Genomic DNA, 19,828 nt, shown 5'->3' on the forward strand with positions numbered 1-19,828 from the left:
ATCTGTTCTTTTTCTCACCTTCTCTCCCTTATGTCCCTTGATCCCTTTTCCATCTTCTGAAATTCAGTAACTGACAGCTTTTCGTAAAAATGTCTGCAGAGACTGGAATATGTGTGAAAATAATTGAGCTACAAGGATATAATGTTGCTGTCACACTGAGATTCCATCCTGGATGTTGCTAAGTAGTGGGTTGACCCAAAATGAGTTAGTGTAGATTTGGATAGCAGTTTGAACACTTGGTGGAAAATGTAGACAATCGCAAATCTGCAACGCAAAGCCTACTTCAGATTTTTAGGTGTGAGTAAACTTGATTTAACACTTCCCTGGTATTTTCCTTATTCTGTCTCCTATGCACTCCCATTTGTTAGTCACCTTCACTGCTGGCTGAAAGAGGAAGAGGTGGGCCGACAGAGACAGGATATGTTGTTTGTCAGCCAGCAGCGGACGTTGCTGACAGAGCTCTGCTTTCGGCTGAGGTGTCAAACAAAGAGTGAGCCAGGCCAGGAACTGCAGGACAAGCTGTGAGTTTGTCCATCCTCCTGCCACCTTTTTCAGCTCTGTGATCGCTTATGCTTTCACTCTCCATGCCGTCGCCTTTTTATCCAGTGCTGGCCCGAATCCAGGAAATCCAACAACAAGGCATACCATCAAATACTATGAGGCCGTGAAAATGAATAGAACAGTGTTGTTTTTGCTTTTTGTTGTCATATCAACTATGTGTTTGGATACTCAAAGTGCAGACAAAAGCTCACAGAAATGTTAAAAAAATGTTGGTCTTTGAATAGTAATGCAAAAAGCCTTCAAAACAATCAACACTTCACCAGTTTATTGGAATATTGGGCTCAAAACATACTACAACAACTTTTAATGTATGTATGTTTCATTTTCTAAATGGCATGCTAAAAAAAATTGTACATAAGATACAATTAAAGGGCATAGTCAATGCCTCGCTTTTGAGATTTTTAAGCTAATTTTAAGCAAGGAAAATGCTAATAACGTTCAGGGTTAAACTGTTCATCCCTAAAAAGTATCTATATATTATAGTGGTTCAGAAAATGGATGAATAGATGTATTATTATTATTATTATTATTATTATTATTATTATTATAACTCTCAGTTTTAATTAAGTGCAAATGTAATGCCTGTTACAGGTTCACCTCACCTTTTTAACCTTTTGTCACACAAGTGTAAAGCGAGATTTCCCAGTGCAAAATGCAAACATTCCACCTCAACTTGCATAACAAGTGGCAACTTGTATGGTAACGCTGGCATCCGTGTTTATAAACACCTGGCTGAACACAGCTGAGTATGCGGCTGCACATGCAAGTACACATCAATGGAGCATCAGCCCTCATTAGTTTCACACCACTCATGTTTGTTGAAGCTTTGACAGCAACACGCCATGGATATCAGAGCTGTCACAAAAGGAAGCAAATCATTGTCATGTTGACCGAACACTGGAGCAATAACTACAAAAGAGCAGCATCAACACATCAACGCTGTACCGGGTCATTGTGTCATAGGGTTTAAAGACACACGCCTGCAGAGCTGACTCCTTTTTACAGTTCTGTCAACACAAGCCATACAAGTGTAGAGTGGGAGTTGGGGATGACTTTCTACCACCTGGCATCTTTTTAACCTAGTCAATTTCCAGTCAGCTATGAATCATTGCATTGTTACACAAGCAAAAGGGGAGTCTCACGAATTCTGGCACACCCCCTCCACTTGTGCATTCCTTGCTAAATCCCTCCATTGTTTAACTACAGTAGAGTGTTTAATCCCCACATCTTGTACAGATTAATTCATATGCCAACATAGCAAAAATGACAGAAAAAGCGTTCATGTTTAAGCAATTAGAGGTGTTTAGTGCCTTGCTCAAGGGCACCTCAATAATTTCTATACCCATTAGGAAAATCAGACCAGAGGTTCTTTTGATCGCACTCCTCCATTCTTAACTACATGGGGTCCGCCAATGAGTTCTAGGCCCATGGTAGAATTCTTTGAAATTTTAACGTAAAAAGTGAACAAATGCATTTTCAAATGTTTTCATTGTCTGGGTCCAAAATACTGCTGTCATTTAAAAGAAAGGCAAAAAACAGTGAATGTAAAATAATTAAAATGCTTTGCATTACCTTGTGCCTCTCTCCTCTAGATATGGTGAGAACAGACACCTGTAGGAGGCACAAAAGACGCCAGATGAGGGCAATGATTGTGCAAGTAAACATTGCACACTGACAAAACAATGTTACACACCCTGCTAAAAAAAACATTCCTCATGTGCCCACATAGATTTCTGCAGTAAACAGTAGCCCTGTAGGGATTCCTTAGATTTTAGGACAAGTTGCACAACATACACACAAAATGTCAATGAAAACAATCAAAGAATAAAAATCTCTCTCTTAGGACAAGAAAACAAGAAATAAATCTAAATGCAATGTAGACATATACAAATCATGACAGTTTGTCTATTAAATGACATGCTATTTTAAACATTTACTTTCCATTTCAAGTCAGATCATTTAAATAATGTTCATTAAAACCTTAAATACATTTTTATTAAAATGTTAAAAACAACTGACTGACAGTTGGATTTGGAGTATGGAAAGCTCATGTTTCGACGCTGACAGAAGAGTGTTAAGGCTTAGAAGTGCTGGACAACCAAATCGGTTTTATGCAATGGGGTTAGGGATTTCTAAAGTGTGTGCTGGCAGGGACCAACCAGATTAACATTCCTGGTGGAATTTTAACACTCTGGGTGACAATTTCTGCAACACTGTGGCCCTTATGCTCCTCCTGTGTGTTAAGGCCAGGACCCCAAGTTAAGAATATGTCATCTGGAAAGTGAGCACGACCTTGTCTTCAAGGAGTATCAATGGACTGCATGATGGTAGTGTGTGTGTGTGTGCGTGTGTGCATGCGTGCGTGTGTGTGTGTGTGTGCGCGTGTGTGTGCGCACGTGTGTAGTGGGCAGGAAATAATCACCATTGAGGGAGGGGATATTTTTCTGCCTCACTGTTCCCACTGACTGAAACTGAGCCTCCTTGTGGAGGTGGCTCCTTCCGTGTGCCAGAAAGTAAAAAAAAAAAAAAATACCGCTCAAAAATTTCACTTCATACTCCTCAAAACCAGATTGTATCAACCCAACCTTTTCAGTAAAACTGACCTTGAAATATTTACTCTCAGCTATGAAACTGCTGTGCTCACAGTGGAACATGTCAGGCTGGTCTTCCAAGTAGTATAAGAACTCTGCAGGGCCCCCACTGCTTATCTGTTAGCAGCTCCTGTGTGAGTCTGGGCAGGGCAGGCGTGGGAGGCGAGACCCGGTAGTGTCATCAATCCACACCAGAAAATGCAGGTATCTAAATAAAGCACAAAGAGAAACGTTGGCATGTGCATAGATAGGCACCCACATGTACTGCAGTCCATATTGGGAGGCCAAACATTCAAAGAACAAAACAACGTTCAGAATGTGTTTTTCCAACAAGATATGCAGTAACTGTTTGCATCGATAGTTATTTTACAAGTCAAAATTATTAAGAAAAAACTCATCATGCCGTATTTTGTTGGTTTCGTAAAACTGCAATTGCAATTTTAAATTCACATCAATAATGCCATGTTTTAGGAAAGACTTTGTTGTCGTGGGCGGGATAATTCAGTAAAAGTGCTCGCTTAATGGTGGTAAAATGCAATCTTTCACGTGCGGTGATTAGGGAGCTTCAATTACATAAAAATGGCGATAAAAATGTTACACACCATGCCCTCATGCTCCAACTCATATAGTCCTCATTTTCTACTTTTGCATTTAAGTTATTCATTAGTCAGGGAACTATTCACCTGCAAGCTCTCGGGTTCAGTGTTATTCGCTAAGCTGACTTTATTGCGTCTCGAACAAGAGGACCTTGCGTTGAAAATCAGATTTTGAAATGCCCATCATATATCTTAAGAGTAAAATGACCTGCTGTAGCACAAAAAAATGATGAAAGCCTGTCTGCTAACAGAGGAAAACACACACACACACACACACCTGTATAAACATGGGCTATTTCAGAACGGTGTGCAGACCAATGACTGATGGGTCATTCATTGCCAGATGCAGACAGTAAACTAGAATGAGGCAAACTGCAATGAATGACCTTTCTACACCGTCTAAACATGTGACAAACATTAAAAATGGTTTGCAGCTACAAAAAACATTGCTAATTTACATAAAACGTAGAGTTGCCAACAAACAAACTGAACCCCAAAAATATGTTAAACACCAATTATAATGACCATTTATTGAAAAATGTCATATGTACTACCATAACTATAAGCCACTACATTTTGCAAAAGCTTTGAACCCTGGATGGTATAATCCGGTGCATTTTATGTGTCGATGGATTTTTCATTATTTTTATGATGTTGGAAAAGGATTTGTTTTGGTAATACAGGTTATAGAGATGAGGACATTTCATTTAAAACCCCTGCAACTTATATGTGAACAAAACAGGATTTTCCCCTAATTTTAGCTGGTGCTTGTAGTCCGGAAATTACGGTAATTTGCAATAGCGAGTGCAACTCTACATAGTATGATGATCGAGAAGAAAACCTGCAGTAATTAAGTTCACTTATCACCAATCAAATATCAATTGGAAAACTAAAATATCAGGGGCAACACGGTGGTGTATCTCCTTTGCATATGATTGATCTAAGAGTGAAAATAAATAAATTCATGCTCAAAAGTACTCACTTCACATTAGGATAAAAAGCTTCATCAAGAATCCTTATGAAAAATAATAAGAGCATACTAATTCATTTAGCCCTCTCTAGGAAAATCAAGGGCACTGGTTTTGTACTTAGGAATCCCAATGGATTAAATTTACATTCTTTGCTAGCTGAAGTCAAATAATCAGGTACTTGAGGCTTTGAAAGGAAATGAAAGCGGGTTATAGAAAGGAAATATGTCCATTGAATTTATATCACAATTACTTTATTAAAAGAAACAACAGATGTAGCAGTATTAAGTTGGTCTGTTTAATGCGTCATGGAAATAGAAGAACCATGATTTCACATAATCCACATGACCTAGAATAGTTGCACAAGGTATAAAAGACACAATCACAGTAAGTGAAGAATACTGATACTGTCTTGAAGCTGCCCATCTATGATTGAGTCATCAATACCACTTTAGCTCTCACCACCATTATCATAGCACTAACGTTATTAATTCATAAGCCGTGGCTCTATCCATTAATCAACGGAGCCAAGGGAAGATAAATAAATGTATTTGGGGACATAGGTAGAGGATGATACTGCAACTGTTGAAATGGGGTTTGACAGCAGGATCTTCACGACTTATTGTATTTTCCTTTATTCTAATTTAATTTTTCATTTTCTATTCATTTTTGCCAAAGCATTGTGGGAAAAGGTGATCACTTACATTTTCTTTTTTTTATCTCAACTGGCTCCTGAAGCTGCTCAAAACTTAACAACCGCCAAAATGTCAACCACTCCCTTAACTTGCAACTCTGCAGATACTCTTTCCCACCGAAGCACACGCGTAACAGAATACCAGCACATAAAATAAAGGTTAACTCTGGAGACAATGGTGTGACACAGTCCAGAGACAGAGTCTTTATAGTATACTGGAGAAAGACCAAGGCTACATGTGGCCCTTTGAACTTAACACCCCGTGTAGTTTGGTGCTTGGTTCTGAACAGCCAAAGAGAAGTTTGTATCCGCCCTTAGCTGTAAATACGTTAGAATATTGGGAAACCGTCAAAAAGAGTTACTAAATTGAATTAATGGTGTGTGTATTATGGCCAAAAATGTGTTGTTTTAAAAAGATGTCCACACTCTAGTCTGAACGTTTCATGCGCACTTGGAAAATTGCACTCGAGTTTGTTTTAAAACAATTAAACATTTTTAGTTAATAAACGGTCACTCTGAAATGTCTTTAATTTAATGCAAAAGTTGTTGCCTGTTCTCACAGTAGTAGTAGTTGAGGAAGATTCCCATATGGTAGGTGCTCTACATTTTAGACTCCTTGAAAAATGACTGTTAAATTATTGAATATGTCTCAAAAAACATGAATTGAAAGTATTCCACAATACGACCAATATAGTCTCTTATGACCAGTATGTCTACCATGTTTGTGGAATATGTTGCAGGTAATTAATAATACTCGAATTCTTAATTCTTAATTCAGAAAACCTTGAATTCTTGAATTCTTAATTCAGAAAACCATGATTTATTGTTAACTTGTAGAACTGCACTTGAAATATGGAGGTGATTTCTTTCTATTGTTTCCCTTTACAGGTTACTTTTAGGCGAGTCCAATTTATTTCAATTCTAAGTTTGAGAACCTTACATTTCATACGTACCTGTATGAAACTTTTAATTGACAGGCCACTCGACCAGGGTTATATAAGTTTCAAATGAAAACATACCCACTCTTGAAAAAGTGGACTGGATACAAGGCCAATAAATTGAGTCAGTGATATATTTCAGTCTTTGTTCCTCCATTCTGTTTGTTATTTCCGTAAATAGAACTGTTGCACGGTGCTGTGTAGCCTGACTTGCAACAAGCACTTCAACCTGACGGTTAAGCCGAGCAGTAAGTCGCTCCCCGGCTCCTTTGCCATTAACATGCACTTAGTCATACAAGTTTACGACCACTCTATTTAGGACAGCCTCTCTCTGACAAATAAAGTCCAGACACGCTATAAGACCGTCAAAGTTTTATGTTGTAATAAACCATGTTTACATGCTGTTTTGCCTGTTTGCAACCCAAGGGCCGAGGGTGAAAGGGTTATCATGGAGCCACCATCTTTGCCTTACTTCAAAAGGAATCTTTTTGTTTCACATACTAGTTGCTTCGGGCCATTTTGATTTCCTCTATTTTTGCCTCCTTTTAATTTTCATCCCAATTTGTTTGCAGAAATTATCTTTAGGACTAATCTCATCTGAAACTTTTCAAGTGTTTGAGAGGAAAGCAGAAGATTTTGACTCATTCTTGCACAAAAAAATATTTGTGTTACAAGGGATAATGATTAGAAATTCAAGGCGGTCTATCTTTCAAGCAAAAGCATTTTTGGTATGGCAAATGAGTAGAGAATCTGTTTGCCTGAGTTTGTTTTAGCTTCTTTCCAATTTTCTATCCTTAACCAGTTCCCCCCTTGTGTGTCAGTAAATTGCTAACATTCTCCAATTACCTCTCCACTCCATGTTCTGCACACTTTTCTAAATTTGCAAAGATATTAGTTAATCTACGTGGTGTTTGACCAGAGTATAGTCCGTCATAATTTAACACCACATTAACTCTGCATTATACTGAATACAAAATGAGCAAAGGAGGAGGAATATCTCCTGAGTTGTTGAATAAAAAAGATTATTATACAAAATAAGCATACACATTAATTGGAAAATAGATATAATTAGAGGTTTCATTTCAACTAATCGTCAGCCCATTTCACAAATTTTAAGTACAAAACCAATTTCGTTGTAATTAGTAAATCTGTTGTTGCAAATATCTACAAGTGATTTATTTTTACCCTTTCAACTGACATTTTTATGCCCATTTTAAAGTGAACATTAATCTTCTCTTGATAAAATATTATAACAGTTCCCTAACACTTTTAATTTGAAGCTGTTTGGAGGCATATTTGGGGGGGGGGGGGGGGGGGATTAAATGTTTATATGGTTAATCTAGATGCAAAGTTAAAACTTCTAAGTATATGATATCTGAAAATTATAGCGAATAAATGCATTTCACATATAAAATATCATCACATGACATTTCACATATAAAATATCACCAGATGACTGTTCTTAAAGTTGACAATATCGTTATTTTCCTTTTTCTCATGTGGCCACTCGTTAGACAAGATATCAAGAAAGTATGCAAATCCAGCATTTCTGCCTGATTGCATTCTCAGACACTAATGTGGGAATGACAGTTTTAATCTGTGCTACTGGCTGAAGACATAACTTCACAAAAGGCCCATCCACTTCTGCAATCTACCTGACATCTCAATTATATAGATAGATGCACAGAGATTGACAGATGAGATGTTTTTACTTTTGCTTGAAAAACAATACACATTTTCCCACTCCTATATCCTTTGCACTCACATCGTTTGACAGTTGGTATGTTGAACTACATTCACATTGCTTAGTGTAGCGCTAAATTTAAGAAAATAAACAGTGCTTCCGTCTGTTTATTAATTTATCAAATTGCTTAACCCAGTGTATTTCCTAGCTGCATATTAGAATTTATGTCAAAACAAATTGCTTTCACCTCATTCACCTTGACTTGACTGCCAAGTTTCAAGGTGCCCTTCCGCTCTAAACAATGTTCACATTTGGCTGCAAAATTGAGATAAAAGCTGATCTGAGCCCAGCACAGGTTTCAATCCCATGTTTGAAGAGAATTCAGAAATTTTGCTCAAATTTCTGCCACTGTGACCCCTCTGTCACCTTTCCTACATATGCTGACTTCTGATATCTTCTTGTGCACCAAGAGGATTTTGGTTAGTGATAATTCTGCAGGCCTCTATCATGGCCACACATGTGCACCCTCACAATATATCCTCCTACTAACATCATCCCTCTTTCTCTTCCTCCCCCATGTGTAATGCTGTCCCCAAGCCAGAATGAGGTCAGGAGAGTAATAGCAAGACATATTGTGCATTTTGGCTGTCGGCAAATGGTCCATCAATGATGAAAAGCCGTGCAGTAAAGGATGTATTGTGTCTTTTCATTTTCACCAAAATTGATTGTGTTGTCTACTTATAACAAAAACACAATATATTAAGACTGTTACTACCATCATCGAATGTCAGCCAAAAATAACTTGTACTTGGCAATTAAAAAAAGACCAAAATCATTACATATCCATACATTGTTGTCTCAGACAAGTGGAAGCGTATGGCACTTGACAAATTGGTTGTTTTTTCTGCAGTTAAAGTGATGAAGTGACACATCTCTGCCGGGAGACTGTTTGACCCCCACTGTTGGCACATCAACAACACAACTTGTCATCAAAGTTCGTTTCAGCCCAAAGAGTTGCAGTTAACCTCTGACATCTCACCTCCTCTGCCCTGTTGTAAAGTGGGTGCCCTTAACTTTGGGAGCCTGACAGCTTTCTAAAAGCGTATTTGCGGCCGGTGGTTCTGGGTCACCGATATTCTGAATGTGTGGGAGTGGGGGGAAGGGGTGGATGAGGGCGGGGGGTGTTTTATGGTGACTCGCTTTTGTGGTTCAAGTCCTAATTATTCCCTCCAGAAAGTTCTTGCTCTGTGCTCTTTTACAAACCACTGATTTAAATATTTACAAACAAGCCAGCACCGCAGCTTCATGTTAGTCCATTTGCTAGTAATTAGAAAGTGCTTGTTTGTGACACAAAACGTCGCTCAGAGTGAAACCTTCCTCCCCAATTCCCCTTGCCAATCTCAGTTTGCGCCCAAGTCACATTCCTTTTTTTATCACCTCTGCAATTATCTCTCCTTTCAGCATTTGACCCCCATGGAGACAGGCAAACATCAAAATTAAACCTAAGCACAACTCCAGAGTTAACGCATTAACAACTTTTCAAATGATTCAACAAAGTTTAACCGTCTCCTCCAGACAACCCTGACCATAAGTACACAACTGATTAAAAGTTGTAAAAACCGCAGAGCTTCCAGGCTGAGATGGAATGAAAGCTGGCATTCGAGACATCAATGAGCGTGGCGGGCCTCTAACAGGAGTGCAGTCTGGGGCTGCTACACAGCAAGATGACGCTCCTTCAAATAGCATGTGATCTGGTTCTGCTTCCCTGACCAAGCTTAGCCAATCAATATTATTCATTTCAAGGCATGTCTTGCCTCTTGCATGCACATGGTTTTATCCATCAGTGTGTGTGTTACATCAACACAACTGTTGTGTGTGCAATACAAAGCAGAAACAAACCAAAATAGAACCTCTGTGGTATGCATATCAGATTCAATTTAAAATTTGTCATAGTTATATTGACTTTAGTGTAGAGTATATTGGATGTAGAGTCCATACCAGCTAGATTGTGACCTCACCTACGTATACACCGTTTCTCATCAAATTTGTAATACAAACAACTCCTCAAAGTGAAGCTGTAGTTATAGCTGGTTCTGGATATCAATCCGACCATCTGGGTGATTCCAACTATGCCTCGCCGGAACCACTCACACACTTGCACACATTCTCTACTAAAGAGATAAAATGCTTCACATCCTTAAAGCTAACCTCTGCAGTTGAGGATTGGATTGCAAGGTCACGCTGCACTTGACTCTCTCCAGCCCTTCCTGCAACTGGTGAGCATATTAAGGTGAAAATTGTTTTGGGCTTTTTTATTTTTACGTTTTTTTTTCTAAATTAATTTTAATTTCGTTATTTTTTAGAGAAGGTTAGCTTATTGTATGCTGAGCACAGTTTTCATTTCTCTTAGTCTTTTTGTAATGTGTTTCTTGTCAGGTATCGTATTAAAAAACATCTCATTATTCTACCTGAACACAACGTAGGCTGGATAAAAAAAAAAAGATTCACCTTGAAAGGTAAACTGCTATCTAAGCCCAAACATTCCAGTCCACACGATAGAAACATTAAGTGCAATATGAGTTTAAAAGGTGTAAAGTGTATTATGCAGTTTCGACCCTGAGGTCGTACACAACTTTTGGGAAACCAGCAAACTCACATTAAATGGATTAAAACGTAAAAACTGCAGAATAGGCAGGAGCAGGAACTTTCTTCTAATCAGTTTTCTTTATTCTTGACTGTGTAATAGACCAAACACAGTTATTTTCCAGCATTTACGCTTATATTTTTTAGGAGAGAATTAATGTGTCCTGCAAGAATAATCTTGTTTCAATTTGTCTGTTCAGCAAGTTCCAAGTGTACGTTAATGACTGTGCTCAAAAATTGAATTAGAACTGACCTACTTCAAGCACAAATAAGCAACAAGGATTGTTTTCAGAAGCCTGCTGTTAGCCAAGCATGACTGAATCAAGATAACTACTGTGGATCATTATGACTAATCGTGCCTTACTTCAGTTTTGCACATTGGAAGCCCGAGCTGCATCATACGTAACAGTAGGTGTCTTGCTGACCTAAGACAGCTGTCAAAATTTCATCATTTGATCGAAAGTCTGTTTTGCTTTGAAAAGGACTGCACATACGTATAACAGGGAAAAAAAATCACCTCAATATCATAAATGGTGATTGGATCACATCTTAACTTGTAGTTATTTTTCTATATTCCTGGTTAGAGGGCGTTTCAATGCTAGTGTAATTCCTAAGGTCAAGTCACAATTAATTTTGGGATGCTGGTCGACCAATATTTCTGTGATTGGCTGGCGGCCAGGCCAGGATGTTCCCCGCATCTCGCTCAATGTCAGCTAGGTTCGCCTCTAACTCACTCACATGATAAAAAATGGACAGGTGGGCGGACAGACGAATGACGCTATGTTTCAAATACAAATAGCAATGTTAATCATTGCAAAACAGATACACACAAAAAATAAATTAATAAGAAGTGACATGTAATGGGACTGCAGCTAGCCAGTCAACCTTCTGCTTTCAGGTTTGCACATTTTAGGAGAAATGAGGTTGCCTGTTTCGACTGCTATATTTTGTGCAACTGAAGATGCTTATTCCACTTCCACCTTTTGATTTTATTATATTCAGTCTTGTGATCATCAGTAAATCTGCTGAGCATACTATATGATTTGATTCTACTGCGATAATAAAGTCATTTTCACCAGAATACCAACATCTATCAGTGCATCAAATTTACTCACCAAAGCCAGACATGAAAATGCAAAGAGGGAGAAAATGTGTTTCTCTTATCTTTCTGCTCACTTGATTTCTTTCACACAAAAAGAGGCCTGCATACAGTGCATGTCGAAGATGCGCTGTTGTTCAAAGAGTCTCAGGAACACAGGTGGGCTATAATGAGGCATCTGTCCACACACATGATGCTGACTTTTAAGTGTTACGTTAATATTGGATGTTGGTGTTTATGTATGTTGGTGTATGTGACTGTGTGTCAGTTTAGGTATACATGTATTCTGCTGGCCAGAAATTTAGTAAACAATGAAGCAGAATAACAGCTGGCATCGAGAGGTCAACATCAGGTCGATGCCAAATTCTAATTATTTTAAAACTAATGATTTATTAATTATTATTATTATTATTAATTAATTTCATTTTAAATCCGGGGTGTATTTTCTGATTTCTACAAAAAAATATACATGATCCCTTTCTTAGTCCTTTCATTACTTGTTTAAATGTTTAATGTTTTTCCAATGGGATAAAAATTAAGGAGATGGTCTGTCTTAGAAATGCACCCTCCACCCTCCTCCCCATCCAGATTTTAAATCTTCTTTGACAACACCCATTTCAAAGATATCACTCGTACCGCACCTTCTTCTCCCTTGTACACATCACACACTATATATAAACTGTCTATCCTTGGAGTGGGGGAAAAAAAAGAAGACTACATTCTTTGGAGAGTGCACAAGATCAATGTTTCAGAACATGAAGCAAATCCTATGTCTGGTTTTAATAATCTTTAACGATATAAATTTATTTATTTTTTACCTTGCACAAAAATAATGTAATGTAATGTAAATAACTCATAGAGCACGTTTTGCTTGAATTTTTAAGGTCAGGTCAATATGAGATCACTCGACTATACAAGAGGATTCTTTAGACTGGTAAAGCAATTTGCATTTGACATTTTCCATACAACATTCAACAGTTGTCTATGACCTTTCACCTAAATCACATTTCAATCAATATTTTCTTTTCTTTAATTCATTTATTTTGACAGGGACACATGGACACTTAGTAAATTAACCCCTGCTCGTCCTCAGGAGCGGAAGCGAGACTTCAGATTCCGATTCATTTATTTGAATCTGTTGTGGTGTATTATTGGATTACCTGACTAAGCAAAGACAGACTGTACAAAGGATCAAAGATGTTTGTCTTGTTCGCATTTTTCCTATTTACATGTTACTTATGTGTGGAATAATTACTTAAATTTAAATCATGTTTAATTAGAATCATCTTCAATTACGGTCATTTTATTTAAATTTATGAAATTTGACATTCCAAAACAACACCAAAAACAAGTAAACAAATCAATATTTTATGTCACTGCTGCAGTTACCTGTAATGTTAAATTACAGACTCACCAATTAACAAAAGTAGACATTTTATTTGACCAATAGGCAGCAGCGATAAATGCCCCACTCCCAAAAATCTTAAAACTGTGTTTTACTCTGTGAAGGACAATCTTCTATGATGATACCGAAAGTTTGCATGTTGTGCGGCATCGCTTCACCGCTGCCAAAGAGACTCTTTATTTTCACAGGTCTCAGTGGAGCATAAACTCAGATGGCTGAATGGGGAGAAGCCCATTTTCATGCCAAGTCTGCCAAGTTTTGAAAGCAGCTCCAACCACATGTTGTTCTAGAACGAAACAAGGTATTCTCTTTGGTCCAGCTCGGATTCACCTCATTTCATGTCAACAAGGCCCTTCAAACACGCAATGGAGGTGTGGGAAAGAAAACAGAAACCCTCATGACTCACAGTTGACAAAAGTGCGTCTTCCTCAGACAGGAAATAGAAAAAATGTGATTTGTGTTGTAAAAACAAATGGGCTCACTTTTTCCTAGCAATACATGCTGTCATAGGAAGCTGGGATTTTTATTTGTGATTCTACGATACCACCACATACTATACTACGTGTTGTTCTCATTATCGCCACTAAGCCTGAAGGTATGCGGCATCATGTTCATGCTTGTTGCTTGGCTGGTGTGTTCGTTATCAGAATTACACTCCAACTACCCCACTCATTTCCATGACATTTTGAGACTATAGGTGGCACACCTCAATAGCAAGTGACAATAAACTTTTTGGACCACATTAGAATACAAATGTGGGAAAATGGAATCAGACATACAGATACTTTGCATCAAAACATGAATACTGTCATACAGATTAAATTAATTGTTAGTTGTAGCCACATTTGCCAACATTGCTAATTCCAGGGAGACGTTCGTAAGGAGGATACAGTGAAAAATAGTTTAATCGTGTCATTGCACAATTTGATTATATCTTCATGTTGGTCTGACTGTGCTATGTTGAAACAGCAGGTCTGAATTTTGTCCATTCATCCTTCACCAGTCATTGCTCTTGGCCTGTCAGCCTTAAATGCACAAGCTTGGCTTTTGCCATTTAATCAATCACATGTAAATGGTGGTCTGGTGGGCGGGGTTGTGTACATTGGGAGATACGTAGATGTCAGGGACAGGTGGCCAGGCTCAGTTTCATTCTCTCGCCTTGGCAGCTTGCTTCCATGTATTTCTACCTGGACAAGGCCCCAGGTACACACATCCACAAATCCTCTCCATATACTCAAACATATTGTCCCATATTTCTGATTGTCCTTCCGACAAAAATCTAACTTTCGTCCGCTTCTATTATTACCTGTTTTTCAGTTCACTAAGAACACCTCTGAAATTTAAACGTAATTCTAAATCAGGGGTCACCAACCTGGGTACTGATTAAGGTAAAAGGCTACCAGTTTGACACACACTCCTGAAATAGCCAATTTGCTCAATTTTGTTTTAACTGTGTGTTATTATTAATTGTCATTTCCAGTTCACTTGTTAGAGTGATTTAAACAAGAATAGCAAAAATAAAATAAAATAAATAGATACAGTTCACTGATAAGTGCGGCTATTTGAGCTAATTTAAGAGCAGTCCTGCAGGCGACTCACGCGGTCCTCACAGGCACCCTGGTGCCCACGGGCACCGTGTTGGTGACCCCTGTTCTAAATGATCACCTCTTCATTATAAAAGTAACTACCAGTAATCATATCACTGGCCCCATATGCAATATTTGTAAGCTCTCCTTAGAAACTTTAAAAAAAATTAACAATAATAATAGTAACCATTATATTCACCTGCAGATCAATAATATATACTTAATAATTATGATCATTAATATGATTACTAGTCTTCAAAATTTTCAGGTTGATGTAACTTGTATTAAATATAACCCTTGTGAGAAATTATTGTAGAAATCATGGATGCATGGAGTAATTCATTTTTGTAGCCAAGGTAAGAACCCAGGTGAAGCAGCAGGAGGAAATACAGAACAAAAAAGAAATGAGTAGGATGTTCATAATTTCCTACTCAAACTAAAACTACAGTGCAACAATTGCACCGTAATGCTATTACAATTTTTCATCTAAAGTGTATTGATTCGGAGAGTGGCTACCAGTCATCATTTTAAATGAGAATTGGTTCTCAGCTATCTTAGATTCAAGATTCAAGATTCAAGAGTTTTTTATTCGCCATGTTTGAGCGTGCCAAACAAGGAATTTGACTTCGGTAAATCACAGCCTCTGTTCAACATTTAGGTGACTAACAACAACACTCAGGACATGTGAAGAACGAAAGATATTCTCAAACACCCCCTGATCTTAAACTCCCAAGAGGGCAAGGAAAAAACTCAAAACTCCAGCTAGGGGAAATGAGAAACCTTGAGAAGAGACCACAGATGGGAGGGTCCCTCTTCTAGGATGACCAGGCTGCAATGGATGCAGAGAGGACACATAGTACAAACAGTGTAGACAAAAAAGGTGTGGCAAGCGGGATGTTATTGCACAGTAATGACTCTGAGACTCTAAGAGTGGTGTGAGTTCATCAGAGCGACAGCCTGGGGAAAGAAGCTGTCTCTGTGTCTGCTGGTTTTAGTGTACAGAGCTCTATAACGGCGTCCGGAGGGGAGTAGTTCAAACAGGCTGCAACCTGGGTGCGAAGGGTCTGTTGAGATGTCACTTGCACGTTTCCTGGTCCTGGACAGGTACAAGTCTTGGATAGATGGGAGGTTGATTCCAATTATCTTTTCTGCAGTCCTTATTGTCCGTTGCAGTCTGTGCTTGTCTTGTTTGGAGGCCGATCCAAACCAGACAGTGATGGAGGTGCAGAGGACAGACTGGATGATGGCAGTGTAGAAGGTCTTCAGCAGCTCCCGTGGCAGGTTGAACTTCTTGAGCTGTCTCAGGAAGTACAGCCTCTGCTGGGCCTTCTTGCGGACAGAGTCTATGTGGCCGGTCCATTTCAGGTCCCGAGAGATTGTGGTTCCCAGGAACTTGAAGGTGTCTGTGGAGAGAATAGTATTACTGCGGATAGCTGGTTAAGTGAGGGTTTAAAGCAGGACGTGAACACAGACAAGTGTACGCTCATGCACACAAACACAGATGCTCACACGGACGCACAAGCAAAAAAGCCTGGGAGGCTTTCGGCTACAGGAATCCCCTGAGGGACCACTCAAAACTATGCAAATGCATGCCAGTCCAACAGTTTCGACCAAGACTGTATTCAGTTGCTTGACTGCCTGGGCATGCTTATTTCCCAAGGTTAAAAAGCAATTAGAGATAAGATAGATACTTCTTTGTGAATGAATCTCCATATCATGAAAGGAAAATCAATACCTGGAGCAAATAATGTGGCAGATGGAGCCAAATGCATCAGTCGCACAAAATCCACCAGCTGTGTGGCATCTTGTGACTGTGCAAATCAAAGGAAGGTGCAATTTATGTAATAATGCATTTGTACATTTTGCTTTTGCTAAAATATGATCTCAGGCACAGTTGCCATGCTCCAAAGCTCGACATGTATATACAAAGAAGGGATTGAAAAATGATTCATATTTAATGTTTATCATATAAGTAGCAAGAAAAACATTAAAAATGCATAGTCCACATACTGCTGCATTTAAAATGAGATTGCAATTAGACTGACAGGCAGGAGAGGGCTGAAGTGATTGACACTGACACTCCTTTTTACACTTGAAAAAAACCCATATTATGGAAGTCTGTCTTTTTCCTTACGAGGAACAAATAATCCTCCACCCCACAAGTATTTACTTGACCTGCCATGTTTTGTTTTTTTTTTTTTTAAACTTGAGTTATATGGATTGGCATAGGCTCAAAAGTGCAAGCTGCTATCTTAAATACTGCATTAATTTCCCTACCAATTAAGTCTTAGCTGTATCTTAACCATATCCCCCTGCTATATGCTTTTACTGACATGTCAGCATATTTTTCATTTTAATTCCCTTCATCAGTGAATTTGTGCATTAAATCCTGCCATCTCCATCTCTATCTCAACATAAGACGTCCCCAACCCAAGACATTAATCACTTTAGCCCTCTGATAGTGGATTTAGTGCCTGTAATGATGCTGAAAATGAGAGTAAGTAGAGAAAGGAGGAGAAAAAAACAGAAAAGTTAAAGAGAAAAGCTCCCTTGTTTCGATTCTGCATAAAAATAATGAGCATATGCATAATTTAGCCTTTTAGTTAAGACGTGATAAAATGTCATCAGGAATCTTTTTCTGAATTAAAAAGGACACAAAGGAGAAATGCATTTTTAAGTCACAATAATTAATGACCTAAGCGCATGTGTCAAACCCAAGGCCTGGGGGCCCGATCCAACATTTTATGTGGCCTGTGAAAGCAAATCTTGTCAACTTCTATGATCCTTGTTATAATCTTTACTTAAATTCCAAATGGGTGATAAATAACCGAGATTTTGCAATAATTTACGCTTCGAATATTATCCTTTGCAAGGGATTGAGATTGTAAACCGTTACAGTAGTTAGCCTTGAGGTGTGTATACATAGTCTATCGAAATAGAATAATGCAGGCCACAAAATAACATGATTTATGTTGAAAAAAACTTCGCTTTAAAATGTCTAAATCCTGAACTGGAAGCAAACCAAAGAGCTCCATACTGTAGGTCCATGGGTCAAAACATAATTTTTATTGCGGAATATGTTACCTTAACGTGAAATTCCTACATTAATCTATAATAACTATTCCCATGTGATTATGATGGGTTCTAATCCCAGAGATACCGGAGCACATTTTAAACAAGGATTACTGCAACCTTTTAGATTCCTGGGGTTTCTCAAACGATTGTTCACTTAGCTGTGACTATTAATCATACGCAATGCAAAGAAGACCCTTTGACAACTGCCCTAGTAATTACCGCACTTACTGTACTTAACATTCTCCCTGTGAACATCATGCATAAAGTGACAAATCACAGCATAAGTGGGCCAATTCTCCATTTTTTGCATAAAATTAGAAGTAGTTATTAGCCTAGGATTGCTTCATGATTCCTTCAGCAATTCTGCAGAAAAAAAATCCCAAAGAGAGCAAAGTCTCAGCTTTAGCAGTGAATGGAGTAGTCTGTATTTAAACCCAGCATGACCCTCATGATTATTTATGAATAAAGTGGTCATCTCAGAACATATTTGCTAATTTACTAACTCAGCCTCGCTTATTGTAGTATGGATGTTAATTACAGAGCGAACGAGCAATTAGATGTTTGAATTTTCATTCTTTCCACACCAAGTGGATGTTCTTTGTGCATGTGTTGAGGTATTAGTTTAGATTGGCACCATGCCCAACATTTGAAAATGAGCCGCTGTTTTCTTTAGAACATGAATGGCAGTTTTTAGGTTTTTCTTTTTTTATTCCATGCAGTGATCCAGTCCATCAAAACTTCCTCTTAGTGGCCACAGATTTCTTGTTGTAGACGGGGTTGCAGCTTTTAAACTGTAATAGAATTTATGAGTGCCGAACTCTTTCAAAGTGAAACAATCTTCAGCTAAAATGTTTGATTAAAAACTGACAAGCAATAGCTATCAATCACCCTCCAGTCTTATGCATGGTTAGAACTTGCAAACAATGAAAACAGGTTGTAAAAGTACCACCCTTCATTTGGAATTAAATGGAAATCAGTCATCCAATACTGAAAAGCTGGGATAACACTGAGTTTTTTTTATTTAAATCAAGTCTAATAGTAATCATTTTGTTTGCTTTTCCTCACGTTAGTGGGCACCAGCTGTTTGATTTATAATTGTGAAGAAGAAAACAGCCTTCTGTTTAAAAGTATAAATCCTCCAGGGAATCTTCCAAATCATTATTTCTGTGAGCTGCGACTAACCTCAAATCCATATGAGGTTAACATATCGCTGCCAAGGTCAAAATGATTTAGTCGACTTTTTGAGATGCTTTCAGAAGAAAAGAGAACTATACTATATAATGGTTTTGTAGAAAAGCTTTTCTCAGCAGTGTTCTGTATGGATTTAATGGTTCAGGTCTGCACTACCAATAACAGTTAGGTCAATTGAGGTCTGCCATAGTTGGGTAATCACAGATGTGATGTGGTTATCTACAATAGCTCATTTTGAGGTACTGTACTGTGTAGAGTATGCAGCGACTGTTGTAAGGTCAAGGAAAGATTATATTAATGACCATATAAAGGTGAGGACTCAGCCGCAGGCTGCCGTGGCATATGACGATAAAGGGTTCATAAAGCTTTCAGGGTGTAAAAAAACAAAACTATGTTCCCAACTTAAAGTTTCACTGTAGTACTTATCAGGTAGTCCGTATTTATTTTTTTTTATTTTTTGGGGGGGGGAGTGTAGATGGTGAAAGCAGTTCGGATCACAGTCAAATGTTTCGAGGTTCATATATTTGGTTCTGCAAGTTGTACTAAGTTTTGAGTTTAAACAACGGGTGAAAATAAATCAAAAACAGCCACTGGGTTCTTTCTTAGTTTTACCCTTTGCACCAGCTTAAAACATTTTCTACAAATGTCAGAAAATGGCCTATGAATCCGAACTGAAGTTACCTGAAGCTTATTTTTTTTCCCAAACGATTTCTATGTACAAGTTAGATTGTCTTGGAATGCAGTTGCAGCATGTTCCTTTAGCGTGCCTAGTTGACACGCCAGACTTAAAAATACAT

General features: G+C 38.2%; 1 long non-coding RNA gene across 1 annotated transcript in view; it reads right to left on the reverse strand.

Moving 5' to 3' along the window:
* Positions 1-975: 975 nt before the first annotated feature.
* Positions 976-19,828, reverse strand: part of LOC125976101 (uncharacterized) — an 88,930-nt gene continuing 70,077 nt past the window's right edge. The window contains exons 4-6 of the long non-coding RNA XR_011087543.1: positions 3,165-3,360; positions 2,134-2,172; positions 976-1,416 (exon numbers count right to left, since the gene is read on the reverse strand). This is a non-coding gene — a long non-coding RNA (uncharacterized lncRNA). The remainder of the gene's footprint in view (positions 1,417-2,133; positions 2,173-3,164; positions 3,361-19,828) is intronic.

The sequence above is a fragment of the Syngnathus scovelli genome, chromosome 10, assembly GCF_024217435.2.
Source record: "Syngnathus scovelli strain Florida chromosome 10, RoL_Ssco_1.2, whole genome shotgun sequence".
Lineage (NCBI taxonomy): Eukaryota > Metazoa > Chordata > Actinopteri > Syngnathiformes > Syngnathidae > Syngnathus > Syngnathus scovelli.